This window comes from Budorcas taxicolor, chromosome X, assembly GCF_023091745.1.
Source record: "Budorcas taxicolor isolate Tak-1 chromosome X, Takin1.1, whole genome shotgun sequence".
NCBI lineage: Eukaryota > Metazoa > Chordata > Mammalia > Artiodactyla > Bovidae > Budorcas > Budorcas taxicolor.
In genome coordinates, this window is record NC_068935.1 from 42265085 (window position 1) to 42290590 (window position 25506).

A 25506-nucleotide genomic window follows, 5' to 3' on the forward strand; every position below is an offset into this window, starting at 1 on the left:
ACCTAACTCTACAACTACAGCAACTAGAAAAGGAAGAATTGGAGAACCCCAGAGTTAGTAGAAGGAAAGAAATCTTAAAAATTAGGGCAGAAAGAAATGCTAAAGAAACAAAAGAGACCATAGCAAAAATCAACAAGGCCAAAAGCTGGTTCTTTGAAAGGATAAATAAAATTGACAAATCACTAGCCAGACTCATCAAGAAGCAAAGAGAGAAAAATCAAATCAATAAAATTAGAAATGAAAATGGAGAGATCACAACAGACAACACAGAAATACAAAGGATCATAAGAGACTACTATCAGCAGTTGTATGCCAATAAAATGGACAACGTGGAAGAAATGGACAAATTCTTAGAAAAGTACAATTTTCCAAAACTGAACCAGGAAGAAATAGAAAATCTTAACATACCCATCACAAGCACGGAAATTGAAACTGTAATCAGAAATCTTCCAGCAAACAAAAGCCCAGGTCCAGACGGCTTCACAGCTGAATTCTACCAAAAATTTCGAGAAGAGCTAACACCTATCCTACTCAAACTCTTCCAGAAAATTGCAGAGGAAGGTAAACTTCCAAACTCATTCTATGAGGCCACCATCACCCTAATACCAAAACCTGACAAAGATGTCACAAAAAAAGAAAACTACAGGCCAATATCACTGATGAACATAGATGCAAAAATCCTCAACAAAATTCTAGCAATCAGAATCCAACAACACATTAAAAAGATCATACACCATGACCAAGTGGGCTTTATCCCAGGGATGCAAGGATTCTTCAATATCCGCAAATCAATCAATGTAATTCACCACATTAACAAATTGAAAAATAAAAACCATATGATTATCTCAATAGATGCAGAGAAGGCCTTTGACAAAATCCAACATCCATTTATGACAAAAACTCTCCAGAAAGCAGGAATAGAAGGAACATACCTCAACATAATAAAAGCTATATATGACAAACCCTAGACCTCTCTTTTAAAAGTATGTCAGTATGCTTCTGCTTGTAACAGGATGCCCAATTCAGATTCCCTTAAAGGGAATTTATTGAATCATTTAACTAAGAGTTCAGGGGTAAGGAGGTTCCAAGGCACAGTTTAATTATGGATCTAGCTCTGTTTCTTGGTAATCCCTTCACCTCTGCCTGCGTCTTTGTATTGGCTTCATCCTCAGGTTGCCACTCCTCATTGCTGCAAAATGTCTGCCAAAGGAATAAGGCTATATAATTCCTCTTGGGATCTTGGGAAAGAGAGTCCGCTGCATTTTATAAGCATGGAAAGAAGTCCTTAGCTTCATACTGACTGGGCCACCACCGAACTGATGTCTGTGACCAGTGGAATACCAGAGGCTAAGTAGGTTAGGCCTGGGTTGCCTCAACCAAATACTATGGCAGAGAATGGATTGCCCAGAGTGGTTAAGAGTAATGAGGGTTCACTTTTGGAGGTGGTGGTAGAATCAGTTCCACTTATATCAAGTAGTTCCTTAGAAGAGAACCACAATGTCCACTGCAGAAAATAATTTGTAAAGACCTATCAAGCAAATTTGGAAAACTCAGCAGTGGCCACAGGACTGGAAAAGGTCAGTTTTCATTCCAATCCCAAAGAAAGGCAATGCCAAAGGATGCTCAAACTACCACACAATTGCACTCATCTCACACGCTAGCAAAGTAATGCTCAAAATTCTCCAAGCCAGACTTCAGCAATACGTGAACCATGAACTTAGAAAAGGCAGAGGAAGCAGAGATCAAATTGCCAACATCCGTTGGATCATGGAAAAAGCAAGAGAGTTCCAGAGAAACTTCTATTTCTGCTTTATTGACTATGCCAAAGCCCTTGACTGTGTGGATCACAATAAACTGTGGAAAATTCTGAAAGAGATGGGAATACCAGACCACCTGACCTGCCTCTTGAGAAACCTATATGCAGGTCAGGAAGCAACAGTTAGAACTGGACATGGAACAACAGACTGGTCCCAAATAGGAAATGGGGTACGTCAAGGCTGTATATTGTCACCCTGCTTATTTAACTTATATGCAGAATACATCATGAGAAATGCTTGACTGGATGAAGCACAAGCTGGAATCAAGATTGCTGCAAGAAATATCAATAACGTCAGATACGCAGATGACATCACTCTTATGGCAGAAAGTGAAGAAGAACTAAAGAGCCTCTTGATGAAAGTGAAAGAGGAGAGCGAAAAAGTTGGCTTAAAGCTCAACATTCAGAAAACAAAGATCATGGCATCTGGTCCCATCACTTCATGCCAAATAGATGGAGAAACAGCGGAAACAGTGGCTGACTTTATTTTGGGGGGCTCCAAAATCACTGCAGATGGTGATTGCAGCCATGAAATTAAAAGACGCTTACTCCTTGGAAGGAAAGTTATGACCAACCTAGATAGCATATTCAAAAGCAGAGACATTACTTTGCCAACAAAGGTCCGTCTAGTCAAGGCTATGGATTTTCCATTAGTCATGTATTGATGTGAGAATTGGACTATAAAGAAAGCTGAGTGCCGAAGATTTGATGCTTTTTAACTTTGGTGTTGGAAAAGACTCTTTAGAGTCCCTTGGACTGCAAGGAGATCCAACCAGTCCATCCTAAAGGAGATCAGTGCTGAATGTTCACTGGAAGGACTGATGTTGAAGCTGAAACTCCAATACTTTGGCCACCTGATGTGAAGATCTGACTCATTTGAAAAGACCCTGATGCTGGGAAAGATTGAGGGTAGGAGGAGAAGGGGATGACAGAGAATGAGATGGTTGGAGGGCATCACTGACTCAATGGACATGAGTTTGGGTAAACTCTGGGAGTTGGTGATGGACAGGGAGGCCTGGCATGCTGCAGTTCATGGGGTTGCAAAAAGTTGGACACGACTGAGCTACTGAACTGAATTGATACTAGCAAATACTGTAATAACTTTAAAGCACAGCTACTGAGAATCAATATTCAATGGAATAGTATATAACTATAAAGGTAATAATTACAAAGATCATGTAATGACACTAAGATATATAAACATTCTTACATAGTATACATATATACTATAATATAAAAACTGAATACAAAATTCTGTATATACAAATAGTGGAACAGAACATAAAAAGATGAAAAGAGTCATTTTTCAAGCAGATGAGTATTTGTTTATCTGTCTGTGCCCATGCAGTATGCAGGATCCTGGTTCCCTAACCAGAGCTCGAACCCTTGTCCCCTGCATTGGGAGCCCAGAGTCTTAACCACTGGACCACCAGGGAAGTCCCCAAAAGTCATATTTAGGTATGAGAATTAAAGGTAATTTTTTCCTTCTAAAATTGCCTTTAATTTTGTCCTGACAATAGATTTTAAAATCAAAGAGAGACTTGGATTTTAACTGAGATATTCTTGAGAAGCATGTATACTCTAACAATGAAGTCAGATTCTAGGTTAAGCCAGTAGCTCCATCAAATCCTGGGCAGAGCTACTCTTCAATATGTTGGCCTGTCATCATCACTAAATACTCCCTTTCTTTTTTGGTTTCCTTTTCCTATTTTTGCATCCCGTCTTCCATTGATCTCCACGTTTCCTGGAATTGTTAGTCAAGGTAAAAAAGATCTTATAAACTCATTTTCATTGAGGTTCCCTTGTGGGAGGTCTTACAAAGTTGAGGTGGGGTGCACAAAACTCAGTGTAAAGAAATAAAGAGATGAGAACTGATGCTTTGATTCAGTTCAATTTTGGAAATGAAAAATGAGGGTCCATTTTGAAGATGGAAGAGAAGAGGCCTTCCAGTACCTGTCAAGTGTCTATTATCCAAATGTTTATTTAGTTACTAAATTCAAGACATTGTGGGAGATATAAATATGAATAAAAATTATAGACTAGAAAAAGGGATAGGCCTGTATACAAATAACCATAATAAAATGATGAAAATAAGAAGTACATAAATAGGACTAAATGATACACAAATTCAAGGCAATAGATTATTTCAAGCTGATGATATTAGGAGAGTCTTCACGGAGGAGGTGATGTAGCTCCTGGAGCTTGAAAGATTGGAGAAGTTGTAGTATGCATCAGTTCAGTTCAGTTCAGTCATTCAGACGTGTCCAACTTTTTGTGACCCCATGAATCACAGCCGGCGTATGTACTCTGTCACTCAGTCGTGTGCAACTCTTTGGGAGCCCATGGATTATAACCTGCCCACCAGTCTTCTCTCTTCAGGGAATTATCCAGGCAAGAATACTGGAGTGGACTGCCATCTCCTATTCCAGGGGATCTTCCCAACCCAGGGGTCCAAGCCACATCTCCTGCATTGGCAGGCAGATTCTCTACCACTGCACCTCCTGAGTTGGGAAGATTCCCCTGAAGAAGGAAATGGCAGCCCACTCCAGTATTCCTGCCTGGGAAACCTCATGGACAGAGCAACCTGGCAGGCTACAGTCCACAGGGCAGCAAAAGAGTTGGATACAATATAGCAACTAAACAACAACACGGCACATAGCCGCTGCTTTGGCTAATGAGTTCTGGCCTACACAATGATTAATAATGATCATTCTTGAGAGATTTTGTAGTTGAATTGTGAAATAAAATCCCCAGCAATATAGTAAAATCAAGAAAACCTTTTTATCATCCAAATGGATATTCAAAAGGCATAATATTGCTATAGGAAGGCAAGAAAAGAATTATTTGGATTTTACAAAATGTGTATATATGATTGATATCTCAAAAATGATTTCAAAGTTTACTATATGGTCCCTCCTCCAAAATATATACAATATATAGTTATTGAATATTGCTCAAATTAATTACCTAACATTTATGAAACCAGTCTGTCGTTTTCTCTTAATTTCTACATGAATGAAAGAGCAGTCCCATAAAACTGAAAACGTGATTTAGCAATTTAACAAGGACACAACAATCCGTTGAAAATGAACAGCTTTTAACTAAGTAGTATAATGTACCTACTTGGCATACTAAACTACATACACTACTCTACTACACTAAATACTAAATAGTTTTCCTTACTACTGAGTTTCACTTAAAAACTGGAAATTATAATTGTACCCATACTTTTAAAATTCCAAGAATTTTTTAAAAGTATACTAACCAGATGTGTCTTCTTGGAATGTGCAAACATTAACCATTTTAATGACAAATTACCACTGAAATATTATTGAAAAGAAATGTATCATAGGATTTTACAAAGAGCTGTGAAAGGTAATATTAAAAGTAAGGGCAGAAATCATACTAAAATGGACTCACCTTCAATTTTTAAGATTATGTTTACATCTATGATTAATCTATATAGAGAATATTCAACATAATACAATATTAAATATGCTGTCACCATCTCACTTACAGACTGATTAGAGGGCAAATTAAAGTGTCATGAAGTCATCCTGCTAACCTTCAGGCTATTGCTCTCAGACTGTAATGTGCATGCCAAACACCTGCAGATCTTGTTAAAATGCAGATTCTGATTCAGTAAGTCTCCATGGGACCCATGATTCTGCATTTCTAACAAGTTCCCAGGTGGTGTTCATCTTGCTGGACCACAATTTGAGTAACAAGACTTGAGGCTACAAGAAACTTTATATTCTGAAAGAAACCTTATACAAAATGCTTTTAGACCCCACTTCTTTCTTACTTCCAACATATTCAACAAAAATTTAAAATATTTCCTCCGGATAGAAATGTTGTCTATTCAGAATAGACTGTGATTGCCAAGGGAGAGGAGGGGTGGGGAAGGGAAGGGTTGGGAGGTTGGGGTTAGCAGATGTAAGCTTTTATAAATAGAATAAACAATGAGGTCCTACTGTATAGCACAGAAAACTATATTCAATATCCTGTGATAAACCATAATGGAAAAGAATATGAAAAGAATGTGTATATATGTATAACTGAGTCACTTTTCTGTCCAGCATAAACTAACACAACATTGTAAATCAACTATACTTCAAAAAAATTCTATTCACAGTGAAAGAGGAGAGTGAAAAAACTGGCTTGAAACTTAGCATTAAAAAACTAAGATCATGGGAGAAATGTCTGTTTAGGTCTTCTGTCCACTGTTTGACTGGGTTGTTTGTTTTTCTGGTATTGAGCTGCATGAGCTGCTTGTATATTTTGGAAATTAATTCTTTGTCAGTTGCTTCATTTGCTGTTATTTTCTCCCATTCTGAGGGTTGTCTTTTCACCTTGCTTATAGTTTCCATCACTGTGCAAAAGCTTTTAAGTTTAATTAGGTCCCATTTGTTTATTTTTGTTTTTATATCCTTTATTCTAGGAGGCAGGTCTTAGAGGATCTTGCTGCAATCTATGTCAGAGAGTGTCCTGCCTATGTTTTCCTCTAAGAGTTTTATAGTTTCTGGTCTTTCGTTTAGGTCTTTACACAATATTACCATATGTAAAATAGATAGACAGTGAGAGTTTGATGTATGATGCAAGGAACCCAAAGCTTGTGCTTTGTGACAAAATTCCATGGATGGAGGAGCCTGGAAGGCTGCAGTCTGTGGGGTCGCTGAGGGTCGGACACGACTGAGCAACTTCACTTTCACTTTTCACTTTCATGCATTGGAGAAGGAAATGGCAACCCACTCCAGTGTTCTTGCCTGGAGAATCCCAGGGACAGGGGAGCCTGGTGGGCTGCCGTCTATGGGGTCACACAGAGTCAGACATGACTGAAGTGACTTAGCAATAGCAGAGGGGTGGGAGGGTGTGGGAAGTGAGAGGGGAGTATAAGAGGGAGGGAACATAGTATACCTATGGCCATTTCACGTTGATGTATGGCAAAAATCATCACAATATTGTAACTGTCCTACAACTAAAAATTTTAAGGAAAAAATAGATAAATAAGTACTGGAGATGTAATGTACAACATGATAAATATAATTAACACTTCTTATGTTATATATGAAAGTTGTTAAGAGAGTAAAGCTTAAGAGTTCTCATAACAAGAAAAAAGGTCTTTCTGTATTTCTTTAATTTTGTATCTATATGAGATAATAAATGTTCACTAAACTTATTGTGATAATCATTTTATGATATATGAAAATCACATCATTATGCTCTGTGCCTTAAAGTTTTACAGTGCTGTTCTCGATTATATCTTAATAAAATTAGAGGAAAAAGACTAAAATCATGGCATCCAGTCCCATCACTTCATGGCAAATAGAAGGGGGAAAAGTGGAAGCAGTGACAGATTTTATTTTCTTTGGCTCCAAAATCACTGCAGATGGTGACTGCAGCCATGAAATTAAGATACTTGTCCCTTGGAAGGAAAGCTATGACAAACCAAGACAAAATATTAAAAAACAGAGACATCACTTTGCCGACAAAGATCCATCTAGTCAAAGCTATGATTTTTCTAGTAGTCATGTAGGGATGTGAGAGTTGGACCATAAAGAAGGCTGAGCGCTGAAGTATTGATGTTTTTGAATTGTGGTGCTGAAGAATCTTGAGAGTCCCTTGGACAGCAAGGAGATCAAACCAGTCAATCCTAAAGGAAATCTACTATGAATAATCTTTCATAGGTAACATCGGGCTTCCCAGTTATCACTAGTGGGAAAGAACCAACCTGTCAATGCAGAAGACATGAGAGAACCAGACATGTCTGAGAGCTAATGTGCTGAATTGCCTTTACAAGAGCACAGAACATAAGGGCTACCATGAAAGAAGGCAGTGGTGGCCTCTTCTCTATTTTCACTAATTCATAAAAGGATGAAATGAGTTGTAGTAGAAATAGGCAGTTCTTGACAGTGTTATAAAGCTCTATGATATAAGCTGTCAGAGGAGGCTGCGGAATCTTCTGCCCTGGAACTCATTAAGAACAAGTAAGATACCCACTTGGAATAAATCCAGGAGTACAGTCAGAGAAATACCAGACATAGAGATGAACTAAACATGGTCTGCAGCAAGGGCTGGCTGCAGACAAAAAACTGGATCCCAGCCAGCTGCATAGGGTAGCCATTCCAGCAGTCTGGCAGGACCACTTAACTCTAGTGTGGCCAGAGAGTGTCGAGGGGTGGTTCCTAGAGAACTGGACTCTCCAATTCTGCTTCATTCCATCTCCTTTCTTCTGTGAAAACATGGCCACAACAGGGCCACTGATATAACATTCAGAAATCAGAATATGATTTATCCTAAGCCTCTAAGATCTTTGATTAAAATATATATTAGACAAAGAAACAGCAACTGATGTTTAAAATAACAAACCTCAGGGACTTCCCTGGCAGTCCCGTGGTTAGAGCTCCATACTTCCACAGCAGGGGGCATGGGTTCAATCCCTGGTCAGGGAACTAAGATCCTGCAAGCGGCACAGCTGGCCAAAGGGAAAAAAAAATATGAAACATATGGACCCCAGTCACTACAGTTTTTATCCATAAACATCAGTAAGGGGCTGATGGAATACACACATGACAATTTAACCTTAATTCCTGACCTTGGCTCTAAGGTCATTCACAAGGGTCTGATTCCAGTCTTGAAGACCTCCTTTACCCATAGCTAAGACATCAATTTGATCCCAGCTACAGGCTTATTGCTAGCTGCAGACACAATTCTGTCAGCAGAGCTTTAAGAAGGTCCACTCCAACACTCTTAAGACTCAATGTCAACTTGCTTCAAGTCCTGTCCTTGTAGCCCAGTTTGTTAAAATGGAATTCCCTTCCCCCCTCTCTTCCTTCCTTCCTCCTTATCATCCAGCAATTCCACCTCTAGGTTTTTACCCAAGAGAAATGAAAATATGTCTACAAAAAGACTTGAATATCAATATTCAAGCAACTTTATTTTTAATAGCTAAAAATCTATAAACAGCCCAAGTGTCCATCAACACAAGAGTGGATAAACTGTAGTACATCCATACAATGGAAAGAAGTATTGAAAGTGTTAGTCATTCAGTCATATCCAACACTTTGTGACCCTGTGTACTGTAGCCCACCAGGCTCCTCTGTCCATGGAATTCTCCAGACATGAATACTGGAGTAGGTTGCCATTTTCCCCTCCAGGGGATCTTCCAAACCCAGGGATTGAACCCAGGTCTCCTGCATTGCAGGCATTCTTTACTGTCTGAGCCACCAGGGTGATTTCATACAATGGAATACTACTCACCAATAGAAGGGAAATACAAACTGATACATGCAATGAAATGAATGAATTCTGAAAACATGCTGAGTGCAAGAAGCTAGACACAAAACAATATATACTGCATAATTCCATTTACATGAAATTCTAGACCAGGCAAAATCAGTGATGGAAAAATCAGAATAGTAGTTGCATCTGGGATGTGTTATGGTTTGAATTAGGCCTGTCAGTTGATTCAGTCATGTCCGACTCTTTCCAACGCTATGGATTGTAGCCCACCAGGCTCCTCTGTCCATGGAGCTTCTCCAGGCAAGAATACTGGAGTGGGTTGTCACGCCCTCCTGCAGGGGATCTTCCCAATCCAGGGAGCAAACTCGAGTCTCTTATGTTTCCTGCATTGGCAGGCAGGTTCTTTACCACTAGCGCCACCTGAATTATGTCCCCCCAAAATATATGTTGAAGTCCTAATCCTCAATACCTGTGAATGTGACCTTATTTAGAAACAGGGTCTTTGCAGATAGAATCAAATTTAAATAATCTGATTAGAGTGGGTCCTAATCCAATATGACTGGTGTCTTAAAAGAGAGACAAAGACAGAAGCCCACAAGGAGAATGCCACGTGACGACAGAGACAGAGGGTGCAGTGGTGCATCTATAAGCCGAGAAACACCAAGTACCACCAGGAACACCAGAAGCAAACCAAGGGGATCGAATGGACTCTTTCCTGGAGCCTTCAGAGAGAGTGTGTCCCTGTGGATACCCTGATGTGTGTACCTTGGAAGGACTGATGCTGAAGCTGAAACTCCAATACTTTGGCCAACTGATGCAAAGAGCTGACTCATGTGGTAAGACCCTGATGCTGGGAAAGATTGAAGGTAAGAAGAGAAGGGGACGAAAGAGGATGAGATGGTTGGATGGCATCACCGACACAATGGACATGAGTTTGAGCAAGCTCCCAGAGTTGGTGATGGACAGGGAAGCCTGGTGTGCTGCAGTCCATGCAGTCGCAAACAGTGGGACATGACTGAGTGACTGAACTGAACCCTCCAGAACTGTGAGAGAATAAGTTTCTGTTGTTTTAAGCCACTCAGTTTGTGATAACTTGTTACAGTAGGAAACTAATACAAGGTGGGTGAAGTGGGGACTGACTAGAAAGAAGCATTAGGGAACTTTCTGGGGTAAAGAAAATGTTTTATATTTTGATAGGGGCTTGGGTTACATGAATATATCCATTGTCCCAACCCAGCTAATAGTATACTTGAGATTTATCTCAAAAAGAAAAAGTACCATAAATAAATACTGAATTATAGTTAATGACAGTTTGATACATGCTGAAGTATTTAGGGGTGAAGGGTACCAATGTCTGCAACTTACCTTGATTAATGAATGGCTGGATGGACAGATATGTGGTAAAGCAAACAGAGTAAAATGTTAATCACTGAAGAATAAAGGTGGTGGATGTCTGGTGTTTGCTCTATACTTCTTTCAACTTTTTAAACATTTGAAAGCTTCATAATAAAGTGTTGGAGAAACAACAAACTGCTTTTGTATGAAAGCGTCCTCAAAACCAGTTCCTTAGCCTACCACGCCTCTGCTTCTTCCACACAGAATGGAAATTTGGGAGCTGCCATACCCTCAAAACATTTTACAATTGAGAAAACTGGGCTGCAAGGTAGTTCAGTGACTTGCTGAAGGTCACAGAGCTAGTAGGAGAGTCATTTGATTCCCCAGTTTGCAAGTCTGGAATCACCCAGTCTTCAGTCAATTCAGTCGATAAGTCGTGTCCGACTTTTTGTGACCCCACGAATCTCAACACACCAGGCCTTCTTATCCATCACCAACTCCTGGAGTTCACTGAGAGACACGTCCATTGAGTCGGTGATGCCATCCAGCCATCTCATCCTCTGTCGTCCCCTTCTCCAACTGCCCCCAATCCCTCCCAGCATCAGAGTCTTTTCCAATGAGACAACTCTTCGCATGAGGTGGCCAAAGTACTGGAGTTTCAGCTTTAGCATCATTCCTTCCAAAGAAATCCCAGGGCTGATCTCCTTCAGAATGGACTGGTTGGATCTCCTTGTAGTCCAAGGGACTCTCAAGGGTCTTCTCCAACACCACAGTTCAAAAGCATCAACTCTTTGGCACTCAGCCTTCTTCACAGTCCAACTTTCACATCCATACATGACCACAGGAAAAACCATAGCCTTGACTAGACGGACCTTTGTGGGCAAAGTAATGTCTCTGCTTTTCAACATGCTATCTAGGTTGGTCATAACTTTCCTTCCAAGGAGTAAGTATCTTTTAATTTCATGGCTGCAGTCACCATCTGCAGTGATTTGGGAGCCCCCCAAAAAATAAAGTCTGACACTGTTTCCACTGTTTACCCATCTATTTCCCATGAAGTGATGGGACCAGATGCCATGATCTTCGTTTTCTGAATGTTGAGCTTCAAGCCAACTTGTTCACTCTCCTCTTTCACTTTCATCAAGAGACTTTTTAGTTCCTCTTCACTTTCTGCCATAAGAGTGGTGTCATCTGCATATCTGAGGTTATTGCTATTTCTCCCGGCAATCTTGATTCCAGCTTGTGCTTCTTCCAGCCCAGCGTTTCTCGTGATGTACTCTACATAGAAGTTAAATAAGCAGGGCGACAATATACAGCCTTGACATATTCCTTTTCCTATTTGGAACCAGTCTGTTGTTCCATGTCCAGTTCTAACTGTTGCTTCCTGACCTGTATATAGGTTTCTCAAGAGGCAGGTCAGGTGGTCTGGTATTCCCCTGAATAATCTCTTTCAGAATTTTCCACAGTTTATTGTGATCCACATAATCAAAGGCTTTGGCATAGTCAATAAAGCAGAAATAGAAGTTTTTCTGGAACTCTCTTGCTTTTTCCATGATCCAGTGGATGATGGCAATTTGATCTCTGCTTCCTCTGCCATTTCTAAAACCAGCTTGAACATCTGGAAGTTCATGGTTCACGTATTGCTGAAGCCTGGCTTGGAGAATTTTGAGCATTACTTTACTAGCATGTGAGATGAGTGCAATTGTGCGGTACTTTGAACATTCTTTGGTATTGCCTTTCTTTGGGATTGGAATAAAAACGGACCTTTTCCAGTCCTGTGGTCACTGCTGAGTTTTCCAAATTTGCTGGCATATTGAGTGCAGCACTATCACAGCATCAACTTTCAGGATTTGAAATAGCTCAACTGGAATGTCATCACCTCCACTAGCTTTGTTCGTAGTGATGCTTTCTAAGGCCCACTTGACTTCACATTCCAAGATGTCTGGCTCTAGGTGAGTGATCACACCATCATGGTTATCTTGGTCGTGAAGATCTTTTTTGTACAGTTCTTCTGTGTATTCTTGCCACCTCTTCTTAATATCTTCTGCTTCTGTTAGGCCCATACCATTTCTGTCCTTCATTGAGCCCATCTTTGCATGAAATGTTCCCTTGGTATCTCTAATTTTCTTGAAGAGATCTCTAGTCTTTCACATCTGTTGTTTGCCTCTATTTCTTTGCATTGATCGCTGAAGAATGCTTTCTTATCTCTTCTTGCTATTCTTTGGAACTCTGCATTCAGATGCTTATATCTTTCCTTTTCTCCTTTGCTTTTCACTTCTCTTCTTTTCACAGCTATTTGTAAGGCCTCCCCAGACAGCCATTTTGCTTTTTTGCATTTCTTTTCCATGGGGATGGTCTTGATCCCTGTCTCCTGTACAATGTCATGAACCTCTGTCTGTAATTCACCAGGCACTCTATCTATCAGATCTAGTCCCTTAAATTTATTTCTCACTTCCACTGTATAATCATAAGGGATTTGATTTAGGTCATACCTGGATGGTCTGGTGGTTTTCCCTACTTTCTTCAATTTAAGTCTGAATTTGGCAATAAGGAGTTCATGATCTGAGCCATAGTGAGCTCCTGGTCTTGTTTTTGCTGACTGTATAGAGCTTCTCCATCTTTGGCTGCAAAGAATATAATCAATCTGATTTCAGTGTTGACCATCTGGTGATGTCAATGTGTAGAGTCTTCTCTTGTGTTGTTGGAAGAGGGTCTTTGCTATGACCAGTGCATTTTCTTGGCAAAACTCTATTAGTCTTTGCCCTGCTTCATTCCGTATTCCAAGGCCAAATTTGCCTGTTACTCCAGGTGTTTCTTGACTTCCTACTTTTCCATTCCAGTCCCCTATAATGAAAAGATATCTTTTTTGGGTGTTAGTTCTAAAAGGTCTTGGAGGTCTTCATAGAACCGTTCAACTTCAGCTTCTTCAGTGTTACTGGTTGGGGCATAGACTTGGATTACTGTGATATTGAATGGTTTGCCTTGGAAACAAACAGAGATCATTCTGTCGTTTTTGATACTGCATCCAAGTACTGCATTTCAGACTCTTTTGTTGACCATGATGGCTATTCCATTTTTTTTAAGGAATTCCTGCCCACAGTAGTAGATATAATGGTCATCTGAGTTAAATTCACCCATTCCAGTCCATTTTAGTTCGCTGATTCTTAGAATGTCGACGTTCACTCTTGCCATCTCCTGTTTGACCACTTCCAATTTCCCTTGAGTCATGGACCTGACGTTCCAGGTTCCTATGCAATATTTCTCTTTACAGCATCAGACCTTGCTTCTATCACCAATCACATCCACAACTGGGTATTGTTTTTGCTTTGGCTCCATCCCTTCATTCTTTCTAGAGTTATTTCTCCACTGATCTCCAGTACCATATTGGGCACCTACTGACCTGGGGAGTGCCTCTTTCAGTATCCTATCATTTTGCCTTTTCATACTCTTCATGGGGTTCTCAAGGCAAGAATACTGCAGTGGTTTGCCATTCCCTTCTCCAGTGGACCACATCCTGTCTTAGTCATCATTAAATACCTAGCCCAGTGCTTGCTCCTGGTACAGGGTAGAAGCTCAGGATGAATGAAAGCTTACCAAGTTGTGCTCTTTACTGCTCTGCACACATCTTGTCCTAAGGTCCAGTCCCTACCTGTGCTCCAGTTCTGGTCACTGGATGTATGCCTCCTCCTGAGCCAAAACCCTCACTCTGATGTCCTACCTAAACCCCTAATCCCACAATACCAGCCTTGCTATCTTCCCTCCTACAACTGAAATCCTATTCATATCCAGACTTTGATACATGTTCACAGTTTCCTCCTGTCAACCTACCATGATTTCTCACATCATCTAACCAGATTCCTTGCTTGTCTGGTGGTGCTTCCCACTTCTTTGGCCATAGACATGGAGCATGACTCCTACCCCCACCACCAAATGCCTATTGTGGTCACATTTTGCCTGCTGGTCTGGGCTTTGCACCAGATCTCTAGCAAAGAAGAAACAGAAGCCTTTACATCAAACACTTTCCAATGTTACCTGCTTCCTGGTGGTTTTGGGCCCTGTCTATCCCAGTGTGATTCCCTTGAGGTACTCCTCAGATCCTCACAGACAAAATCTGAGCCATAGCCCATTGTTCTAGGGATGGAGATAACTTCTCAAGCCTGAAGAGAAGAGAAGGTAGGAAGAAGGAAGAGAGAGAGGAAACCCAATAAACATTTTTCCTTTCTCTTCAAAATGTAGGGCAGCATGCGAGCGTGACAAGATTGGGGTAAAAAGTGCATTTATTTTAGACAAACAAAACACCAAACCACTAACCCAACACTTGCAGAAGGGCAAAGAGGAAAGCAAAGTTTAGAAAAGGGACATCAAATGCAGAGAGATCAACAAAGGTTTTTGGCACAAAGCAGCTAAGGCCTGTGAAAGAGACGCTCATGTGTAATGTCCAGACTGTCATCTTTTCATGAACTCATTTGATCCTTCTCAGCTGTACTGTGACTCAGTAGGTATACCAACACTGTCTCTGAAAATCCCTCTTTAGTTCCCAGGCTCCGTCAAGGGAATGCCTACATTCATAAACATGCTACAAACTATAGAGAGAGACTATGCACTGTTCTCTGTTTAGTCACTCAGTTGTGTCCGACTCTTTGTGACCCCATGGACTGTAGCCCACCAGGCTCCTCTGTCCATGGGGATTCTCTAGGCAAGAATACTGAGTGGGTTGTCATGCCCTTCTCCAGGGGATCTTCCCAAGCCAGGGATCCAACCCAGTCGTCCACATTACAGGTGAATTCTTACTGACTGAGCCACAGTGGAAGCCCACGGAGACTATAGACACATCATTTGCATGTGGTCTGCCTGTGGCCAGCCTGACTAAGGTGGAGAGAGTGCCCAGGAAGGCAAGCTTTCCAGCTGGAACTGCTTCACCAATCAAGGATAATTCCACAAAAGTATTTTTTCCCTAAAATTCACTTTGGATGAAAATAGCCTGTGACTAATAAAGAATTGGACATAATGAATTATTTTATCTTAGATATGCATAAAACAGAATAAAGCATGTCTCCCTCACTCCACACCCCCAGCTCTGTAAAGATTGTAACTTAGGAGCACTGGAGGAAAAACACAGGGAACTGAGTAAGGGAGAGCAAATCATGCTACAAGCAAAGAGCAGATAAATGTAAAGAGAATAAACTAACATTGTGTGGCATAGTAACATTGAGTGGTTGTGCTGGTGATTACAATTAATATCTTAATCTATAATAGTCTAGTTTTTATTAAAATCAACTTAGCTTTAATAGTTTACAAAAAGTATACTTTCCTAAAACTCCATTCCTTTTCCCTTCCTTTTTGCTTTATATTTTATACATTGTATGTCCATGAACACAGATTTAAAATCATTGCTTTCTATAGCTGTCTTTTTAAATCAGGTAGAAAAAAAAAGTTACAAACTATGTATATGTATATGTATACATACACTTATATACCTATATACAGCCTTTTTATCTTTATCTATGTAGCTAACTTTTCTGGTGCTCTTTATTTATTTGTGTGGGTTCAAGTTACTGTCTAGTGAGTGTCCTTTCACTTCAGGCTAAAGAGCTCCCTTTAGTATTACTTGGAGGGTAGGTCCTTCAAGAAAAGCAAAGAATTATTTACTTTTATTCTTCTGGGAATGTCTTGGTTGCTTCCTCTTTTATGAAGTATAATTTCAATGTACTTAGAATTCTTGGTTGACTGAAAGGTGAAAGACACACACTGAGAACTATAAAACACTGATAAAGGAGCTGAAGATGATTCAAAGAAATTAAAAGATATCCCATGTTCTTGGATTGGAAGAGGTAATATTATCAAAATGGCCACACAACCCAAAGCAATCTACAGATTTAATGTGATCCTAATGAAATTAAAGGAGAAAAGACATACCCATTTGAATGCAGAGTTCCAAAAAATAGCAAGGAGAGATAAGAAAGCCTTCCTTAGCAATCAATGCAAAGAAATAGAGGAAAACAATAGAATGGGAAGATTAGAGATTTCTTCAAGAAAATTAGAGATACCAAGGGAATGTTTCATGCAAAGATGGGCTCAGTAAAGGACAGAAATGGTATGGACCTAACAGAAGCAGAAGATATTAAGAAGAGGTGGCAAGAATACACAGAAGAACTGTACAAAAAAGATCTTCATGACCCAGATAATCACGATGGTGTGATCACTCACCTAGAGCCAGACATCCTGGAATGTGAAGTCAAGTGGGCCTTAGGAAACATCACTATGAACAAAGCTGGTGGAGGTGATAGAATTCTAGTTGAGCTATTTCAAATCCTAAAAGATGATTTTGTGAAAATGCTGCACTCAATATGCCAGTAAATTTGGAAAACTCAGCAGCGGCCACAAGACTGGAAAAGGTCAGTTTTCATTCCAATCCCAAAGAAAGACAATGCCAAAGAATGTACAAACTACCACACAATTGCACTCATCTCACACGCTAGCAAAGTAATGCTCAAAATTCTCCAAGCCAGGCTTGAACAATACATGAACCATGAACTTCCAGATATTCAAGCTGGTTTTAGAAAAGCAGAGGAACCAGAGATCAAGTTGCCATAACTGTTGGATCATAGAAAAAGCAAGAGAGTTCCAGAAAAACATCTATTTCTGCTTTATTGACTATGCCAAAGTCTTTGACTGTGTGGATCACAATAAACTGTGGAAAATTCTGAAAGAGATGGAAATTCCAGACCACCTGACCTGCCTCTTGAGAAATCTGTATGCAGGTCAGGAAGCAACAGTTAGAACTGGACATGGAACAACAGACTGGTTCCAAATAGGAAAAGGAATATGTCAAGGCTGTATGTTGTCACTCTGCTTATTTAACTTCTATGCAGAGTACATCATGAGAAATGCTCAGCTGGAAGAAGCACAAGCTGGAATCAGGATTTCTGGGAGAAATATCAATAACCTCAGATATGTAGATGATACCACCCTTATGGCAGAAAGCAAAGATAAACTAAAGAGCTTCTTGATGAAAGTGAAAGAGGAGAGTGAAAAAGTTGGCTTAAATCTCAACATTCAGAAAACTAAGATCATGGTATCTGGTCCCATCACTTCATGGCAAGTAGATGGGGAAACAGTGGAAACAGTGGCTGACTTTATTTTTGGGGGGCTCCAAAATCACTGCAGATGATGACTGAAGCCATGAAATTAAAAGACGCTTACTCCGTGGAAGAAAAGTTATGACTTACCTAGACAGCATATTAAAAAGTAGAGACATTACTTTGCCAACAAAGGTCCATCTAGTCAAGCTATGGTTTTTCCAGTAGTCATGTATGGATGTGAGAGTTGGACTATAAAGAAAGCTGAGCATTGAAAATTTGATGCTTTTGAACTGTGGTGTTGGAGAAGACTCTTGAGAGTCCCTTGGACTGCAAGGAGATCCAACCAGTCCATTCTAAAGGAGATCAGTCCTGAATGTTCACTGGAAGGACTGATGTTGAAGCTGAAACTCCAATACTTTGGCCATCTGATGCGAAGAGCTGACTCATTTGAAAAGACCCTGATGCTGGGAAAGATTGAAGACAGGAGGAGAAGGGGATGACAGAGGATGAGATGGTTTAGTGGCATCACCAACTCAATGGACATGGGTTTGGGTAAACTCTGGGAATTGGTGATTGACAGGGAGGCCTGGCATGCTCCACTCCATGGTGTCACAAAGAGTTGGGCACAACTGAGCGACTGAACTGAACTCTGAAATTATCTATGATATTTTTCACAGAACTAGAACAAATAATCCTAAAATTTATATGGAACCATAAAAGACTTAGAATTGCCAAAGCAATCCTGAGGAAAAAGAACAACACTGGAAGATAACCCTCCAGACTTCAGACAATACCACAAAGTTACAGTAATCCAATTGGCACAAAAGCAGACATATAGATCAATGGAGCAGAATACAGAGCCCATAAATAAACCCACACACCTATGGTCAATTAACCTTTGACAAAGGATGGAAGAATATACAATGGGGGAAAAAACAGTCTTTTCAGCAAATTATATTGAGAAAGCTGGACACCTTCATGTAAAGTAATGAAGTTAGAACGTGTTCTCTCACCATGCACAAAAATAAACTCAAAATTGTTTAAAGACTTGAATATAAGACATGATACCATAAAACTCCTACAGAGAACATAATAAAAACATTCTCTGACATAAATTGACATAAATCATTGTACCAATATTTTCTTAGGTCAGCTTTCCATGACAACAGAAATAAAAGCAATAATAAATGATTAGTATCTAGCCAAATGTAATAAGTTTTTACACAGCAAAGGTAACCATAAACAAAACAAAAGGACAACCTATGGACTGAGAGAAAATATTAGAAAATGGCGCAACCAACAAGGGTTTAATTTCCAAAATATAGAAACAGCTCACACAATTTAATAACAACAACAACAACAAAAAAAAAAAACCAGTAGAAAAATGAACATTTCTCCAAAGAAGACACACAGATGGCCAATAGGCACATGAAAAGATGCTCCACATCGCTAATTATTAGAGAAATGCAAATCAAAACCACAATGAGGTAGTGAATTCTCTGGAGGTCCAGTGGTTAGAACTCCATGTTCTCATTGCAGAGGCCCCGGGTTCAGTCCCTGATTGGGAAGCTAAAATCCCACAAGTTGCATGGTGTGACCAAAAAAAAATGTTTAAGTGATTTAAAAAACTGAAAACCCTAAAGACTCCACCAGAAAATTACTAGAGCTAATAGATGAATATAGTAAAGTTGCAGGATATAAAATCAACACACAGAAATCCCTTGTATTCTTATACACTAATAATGAGAAAATAGAAAGAGAAATTAAGGAAACAATTCCATTCACCATTTCAACAAAAAGAATAAAATACTTAGGAATATATCTACCTAAAGAAACAAAAGACCTATATATAGAAAACTGAAAAACACTGATGAAAGAAATCAAAGAGGACACCAATAGGTGGAGAAATATACCATGTTCATGGATTGGAAAAATCAATATAGTGAAAATGAATATCCTACCCAAAGCAATCTATAGATTCAATGCAATCCCTATCAAGCTAACAACGGTATTTTTCACAGAGCTAAAACAAATAATTTCACAATTTGTATGGAAATACAAAAAACCTCAAATAGCCAAAAAAATCTTGAGAAAGAAGAATGGAACTGGAGGAATCAACCTGCCTGACTTCAGGCTCTACTACAAAGCCACTGTCATCAAGACAGTATGGTACTAGCACAAAGACAGAAATATAGATCAATGGAACAAAATAGAAAGCCCAGAGATAAATCCACGCACCTATGGACACCTTACCTTTGACAAAGGAGGTAAGAATATACAATGGAGAAAAGACAATCTCTTTAACAAGTGGTGCTGGGAAAACTGGTCAACCACTTGTAAAAGAATGAAACTAGAACACTTTCACTTTTCACTTTCATGCATTGGAGAAGGAAATGGTAACCCACTCCAGTGTTCTTTCCTGGAGAATCCTGGGGATGGGGGAGCCTGGTGGGCTGCCATCTCTGGGGTCACACAGAGTTGGACATGGCTAAAGTGACTTAGCAGCAGCAGCAGAACACTTTCTAACACCATACACAAAAATAAACTCTAAATAGATTAAAGATCTAAATGTAAGACCAGAAACTCTAAAACTCTTAGAGGAGAACATAGGCAAAACACTCTCTCACATAAATCACAGCAGGATCCTCTACGACCCACCTCCCAGAGTAATGGAAATAAAAGCAAAAATAAACAAATGAGACCTAATTAAAATTAAAAGCTTTTGCACAATGAAGGAAACTATAAGCAAGGTGAAAAGATAGCCTTCAGAATGGGAGAAAAAAATAGCAAATGAAGCAACTGACAAAGAATTAATCTCAAAAATATATAAGCAGCTCCTGCAGCTCAATTTCAGAAAAATAAACGACCCAATCAAAAGATGGGCCAAAGAACTAAACAGACATTTCTCCAAAGCAGACCTACAGATGGCTAACAAACACATGAAAAGATGCTCAACACCACTCATTATCAGAGAAATGCAAATCAAAACCACAATGAGGTACCATCTGACGCTGGTCAGAATGGCTGCTATCCAAAAGTCTAAAAACAATAAATGCTGGAGAGGGTGTGGAGAAAAAGGAACCCTCTTACACTGTTGATGGGAATGCAAACAGTACAACCACTATGGAGAACAGTGTAGAGATTCCTTAAAAAGCTGGAAATAGAACTGCCATATGACCCAGCAATCCCACTGCTGGGCATACACACCGAGGAAACCAGACTTGAAAGAGACACGTGTACCCCAATGTTCATCGCAGCACTGTTTACAATAGCCAGGACATGGAAGCAACCTAGATGTCCATCGGCAGATGAATGGATAAGAAAGCTGTGGTACATATACACAATGGAATATTACTCAGCCATTGAAAAGAATACATTTGAATCAATTCTAATGAGGTGGATGAAACTGGAGCCTATTATACAGAGTGAAGTAAGCCAGAAAGAAAAACACCAATACAGTATACTAACGCATATATATGGAATTTAGAAAGATGATATTGATGACCCTGTATGCGAGAGAGCAAAAGAGACACAGATGTATAGAACAGCTTTTTGGACTCTGTGGGAGAGGGAGAGGGTGGGATGATTTGGGAGAATGGCATTGAAACATGATATTATCATATGTGAAATGAATCACCAGTCCAGGTTCGATGCATGATACTGGATGCTTGGGGCTGGTGCACTGGGATGACCCAGAGGGATGGTATGGGAAGGGAGGTGGGGGGTGGGGGGTTCAGGATGGGGAATGCATGTACACCCATGGTGGATTCATGTCAATGTATGGCAAAACCAATACAATATTGTAAAGTGATTAGCCTCCAATTAAAATAAATAAATTTATACTAAAAAAACTGTAATAAGATATCACACTGGCCAGAATGACCATCATCAAAAAGTCTACAAATAGTAAATGGTGGAAAAAAGGGACGCCTTCTACACTGTTGATGGGAATGTAAATTGGTGCAGCCACTATGGAAAACAGTATGGAGATTGCTTAAAAAACTAAAAATAGAATACCATATGATACAGTATTCCCATTCTTGGGCATATGTCTGGAGAAAACTATAATTCAAAAAGATATATGTACCCCAGTATTCATAGCAGAACTCTTTACAAAATCCAAGACATGGAAACAACCTAAATGCCCATTGACAGATGAATGGATAAAGTTGTGTTACATATTAATATATGCAATTGAAAATTGCTGCTGCTGCTGCTGCTGCTGCTAAATCGCTTCAGTCATGTCCAACTCTGTGTGACCCCATAGACGGCAGCCCACCAGGCTCCCTTGTTCCTGGGATTCTCCAGGCAAGAACACTGGAGTGGGTTGCCATTTCCTTCTCCAATGCATGAAAGTGAAAAGTACAAGTGAAGTTGCTCAGTCGTGTCCAACTCTTAGCGACCCCATGGACTGCAGCCCACCAGGCTCCTCCATCCATGGGTTTTCCAGGCAAGAGTACTGGAGTGGGGTGCCATTGCCTTCTCCAAATTGAAAATTACTCAGTCACAAAAAGAACAAAATAATACCATGTATAGTAACATGAATGAAGCTAGAGATGGTCTTACTGAATGAAGTAAGTCAGACAGAGAAAGATAAATATCATTTGATATCACTTATATGTGGCTTCTAAAAATGGGTACAAATAAACTTAGTCACAAAACAGAATTAGAGTCACACATATAGAAAACAAGCTTATGGTTGCCAAAGGGGAACTTGAGGGGGATAAATTAGGAAGTTGGGATTAATAGATAAACACCACTATATAAAAATAGATAAAGAACAAGGATTTACTATATAGCACAGGAAACTATATTCAATTAAAAAAACACCTATATGGAAAAAACAACCTGAAGCTATACCCCTGAAACTAACACAATATTGTGAATCAATTATAGTTAAATAAAAAAATACTTCTGGGAAAATGAAAAATCTGACAGTCATTCCAGTTTCCGACCTCCATAATAGCAGAAACATGATTGCTCAGTCTCAACTCATTAAAAAGAAAGGAGTGGGAGTTTGGGATGGACATGTACACATTGCTATGTTTTAAATGGATAATCAACAAGTATAGCACATGGAACTCTGCTCAGTGTTATATGGCAGCCTGGATGGGAGGGGAGTTTGGGGGAGAATGGATACATACATGTACATGTATGGCTGAGTCCATTCACTGTTCACTTGAAACCATCACAACATTGTTAATCGAATATACTCCAGTACAAAATAAAAGTTTTTATTAATGAGAAAGAGAGGAGAGGTGGTGTTATGGGCTGAATTGTGTCCCCACAAAATTCATGTTGAATCTCAAATCCCCAGTGTGACTGCATTTGAATATAGGGCCTTTAAAGAGGTAATTAGGGTTAAAGAGATCAGTTCAGTTCAGTTCAGTTCATTTGCTCAGTCATGTTCGACTCTGAGATCCCATGGACTGCAGCACACCAGGCTTCCCCGTCCATCACCAACTCCCGGAGATTACTCAAGCTCATATCCATTGAGTAGGTGATGTCATCCAACCATCTCATCCTCTGTTGTCCCCTTCACCTCTTGCCTTGAGTCTTTCCCAGCATCAGGGTCTTTTCAAATGAGTCAGCTCTTTGCATCAGGTGGCCAAAGTATTGGAGTTTCAGCTTCAGCATCAGTCCTTCCAATGAATATTCAGGACTGATCTCCTTTAGGATGGACTGGTTGGATCTCCTTGCAGCCCAAGGGACTCTCAAGAGTCTTCTCCAACACCACAGTTCAAAAGCACCAATTCTTCTGCACTCAGCTTTCTTTGTAGTCCAACTCTCACATCCATCCATGACTACTGGAGAAACCATAGCCTTGACTAGACAGACCTTTGTTGGCAAAGGTTTTGTTAAAGAGATAATTAGGGTTAAATGAGGTCATTTAGGCTTCCCTGGTAGCTCAGCTGGTAAAGACTCTGACTGCAATGCAGGAGACCCTGGTTCAGTTCCCGGGTCAAGAAGATCCACTGGAGAAGGGGTAGGCTACCCACTCCAGTATTCTTGGACTTTCCTGGGGGCTCAGATGGTAATCTACCTGCAATGCTGGAGACCTGGGTTTGATCCCTGGATTGGGAAGATCCCCTGGAGGAGGGCACGGCAACGCACTCCAGCATTCTTGCCTAGAGAATCCCCATAGACAGAGGAGCCTGACGGGCTATAGCCCATGGGGTTGCAAAGAGTTGGACACAACTGAGCGACTAAGCACAGCACAGAGGTCATTAGGGTGGGGGCCAAATAGTACTGGTGTCCTGATAAGGAGGAGGTACCAACAACACATGTACATAGAAGGAAGGCCATACGTGGACACAGAAAGAAAACATCTGCAAGCCACAAAGAGAGGCCTCAGGAGAAACCAAACCTGTCAACACTTTAATCTTACATTTGCAGCCTACAGAACTGTGGAAAAAATGAACTTCTGTTTTTCAAGCTGCCCTGTCTGTGAAATTTTATTATGGTAGCCTGGGCAGACTAATACAGGTGGTATCCTGGATGGGATCCTGAAACAGAAAGAGGATATTAGGGGGAAACCAATGAAATGTGAGTAAGTGTGGAATTTAGTTAATAGTGCTGTACCAGTTTGGGTTCATTAGTTATGGCAAATAGACTATAATAATACGTCGATAATAGTGGAAATGGCATGGGCTACACAGGAGTTCTCTGTACTATCCAACGACAGTACAACTTTTCTATACATCTAAACTACCCTAAAATTAAAGGTCTATTTTAACGAAAATAGAGGAGAAGTAGCCAAGCCCACAGGTACAGGGTAGCAGAGGCCTGCATTCAATGTTCTAGACTTCCCAGGGCAGCAACATTTCCTCCACCACTACTTCCTCTCTGGAGACATATACCAGAGCTCCCCCTAAGTTTCCTTTTGGGCTGCCTTCCAACATGTGAAGCAAGGTGCGGATCACTCCTGCTCCAGCTCCCTTGGAGCTGCTGCACAGTTGTTTCTATTGGAAATAGATTATGGACTGGGAAAGTGGAAAATCTGATGGTGTTTCCAGTCCCCGGTCTCTGTAAAAAGCACTCATACAGCTGCCCTTTTTCACTCTCTCAAAAGGAGAGGGAGCAAGTTTTCTAAAGCTCATAGGTCCAGGCCAAAGAGGTTTATGAAGATGTTGGTGTTAAAAAAGAAAACTTTACAGAGCAGCTTCTATCTTGCTTCCAAATCAGCATAAATGGCATCACACTTTGGGTACCTGCTCCCACACATTTCACTCTGTGAAACTTTCATTCTACTAATTATGGCAAGATTCAGTCATCCTCAATTCTCCCTTTTTACAGATATTCCTTGCCTGTAAGAATAAAAATATAAAGGAAAAAGGAAGCCACCAGGAACTCCCAGCCTGTAGTTCTGTAACTGAGTGATAGGATGGGATCCACAGGATGAGAGACTCATGATGAAGGAGCCAGTGTGATAAGGCAGGTCGGCCTTCATCCTTAATCTGCCACATCATGGACTAAGACCAGAGGCCCCTGTCAGGGCCTCCCACCGTTTCTCCCTTTGGACTAACTTCTACTCCAACCAGCAAGTCTGGTGTCTTTGTTGATCTATCCCTTTTATGAACCACCACACACTTTGCCCCTGAACAGCAAGACAGGGGTGAAGACATTAGACACCATGAGCTCCTTGCCTCTATAGTGGCACTAATTACAGCAGTCCTGGTAAAATGAGAAAGGAAATCTCCATGAGCCTGAGGCTCAGAGCAGCACTGACCTGTGAATCTGAGGCAGATGTGATCTGCTCCCTTGTCCCTGCTGTTTTTTCTGTGGAGAAAGTCGTTAACTTGTGTCTCAGATGCTACCAGACAAACCCCCTCCTGGCCCCTCCTATTCCTCCAAAGGAAGCAGAGGTCACTCTTGACCTGTTCCCCATATATTCCTTCCCTTGAGTGAAGATAAAGCCGGAAGAGGGAAGACATCAAGTCCTCTAGCTTTATAAAGTTCCACTAGCCCAATACTATAGAACAAACAAGGTTTTAGGCATGACAAAAGAGGAACACGTGAAACTTGTAACCTTTA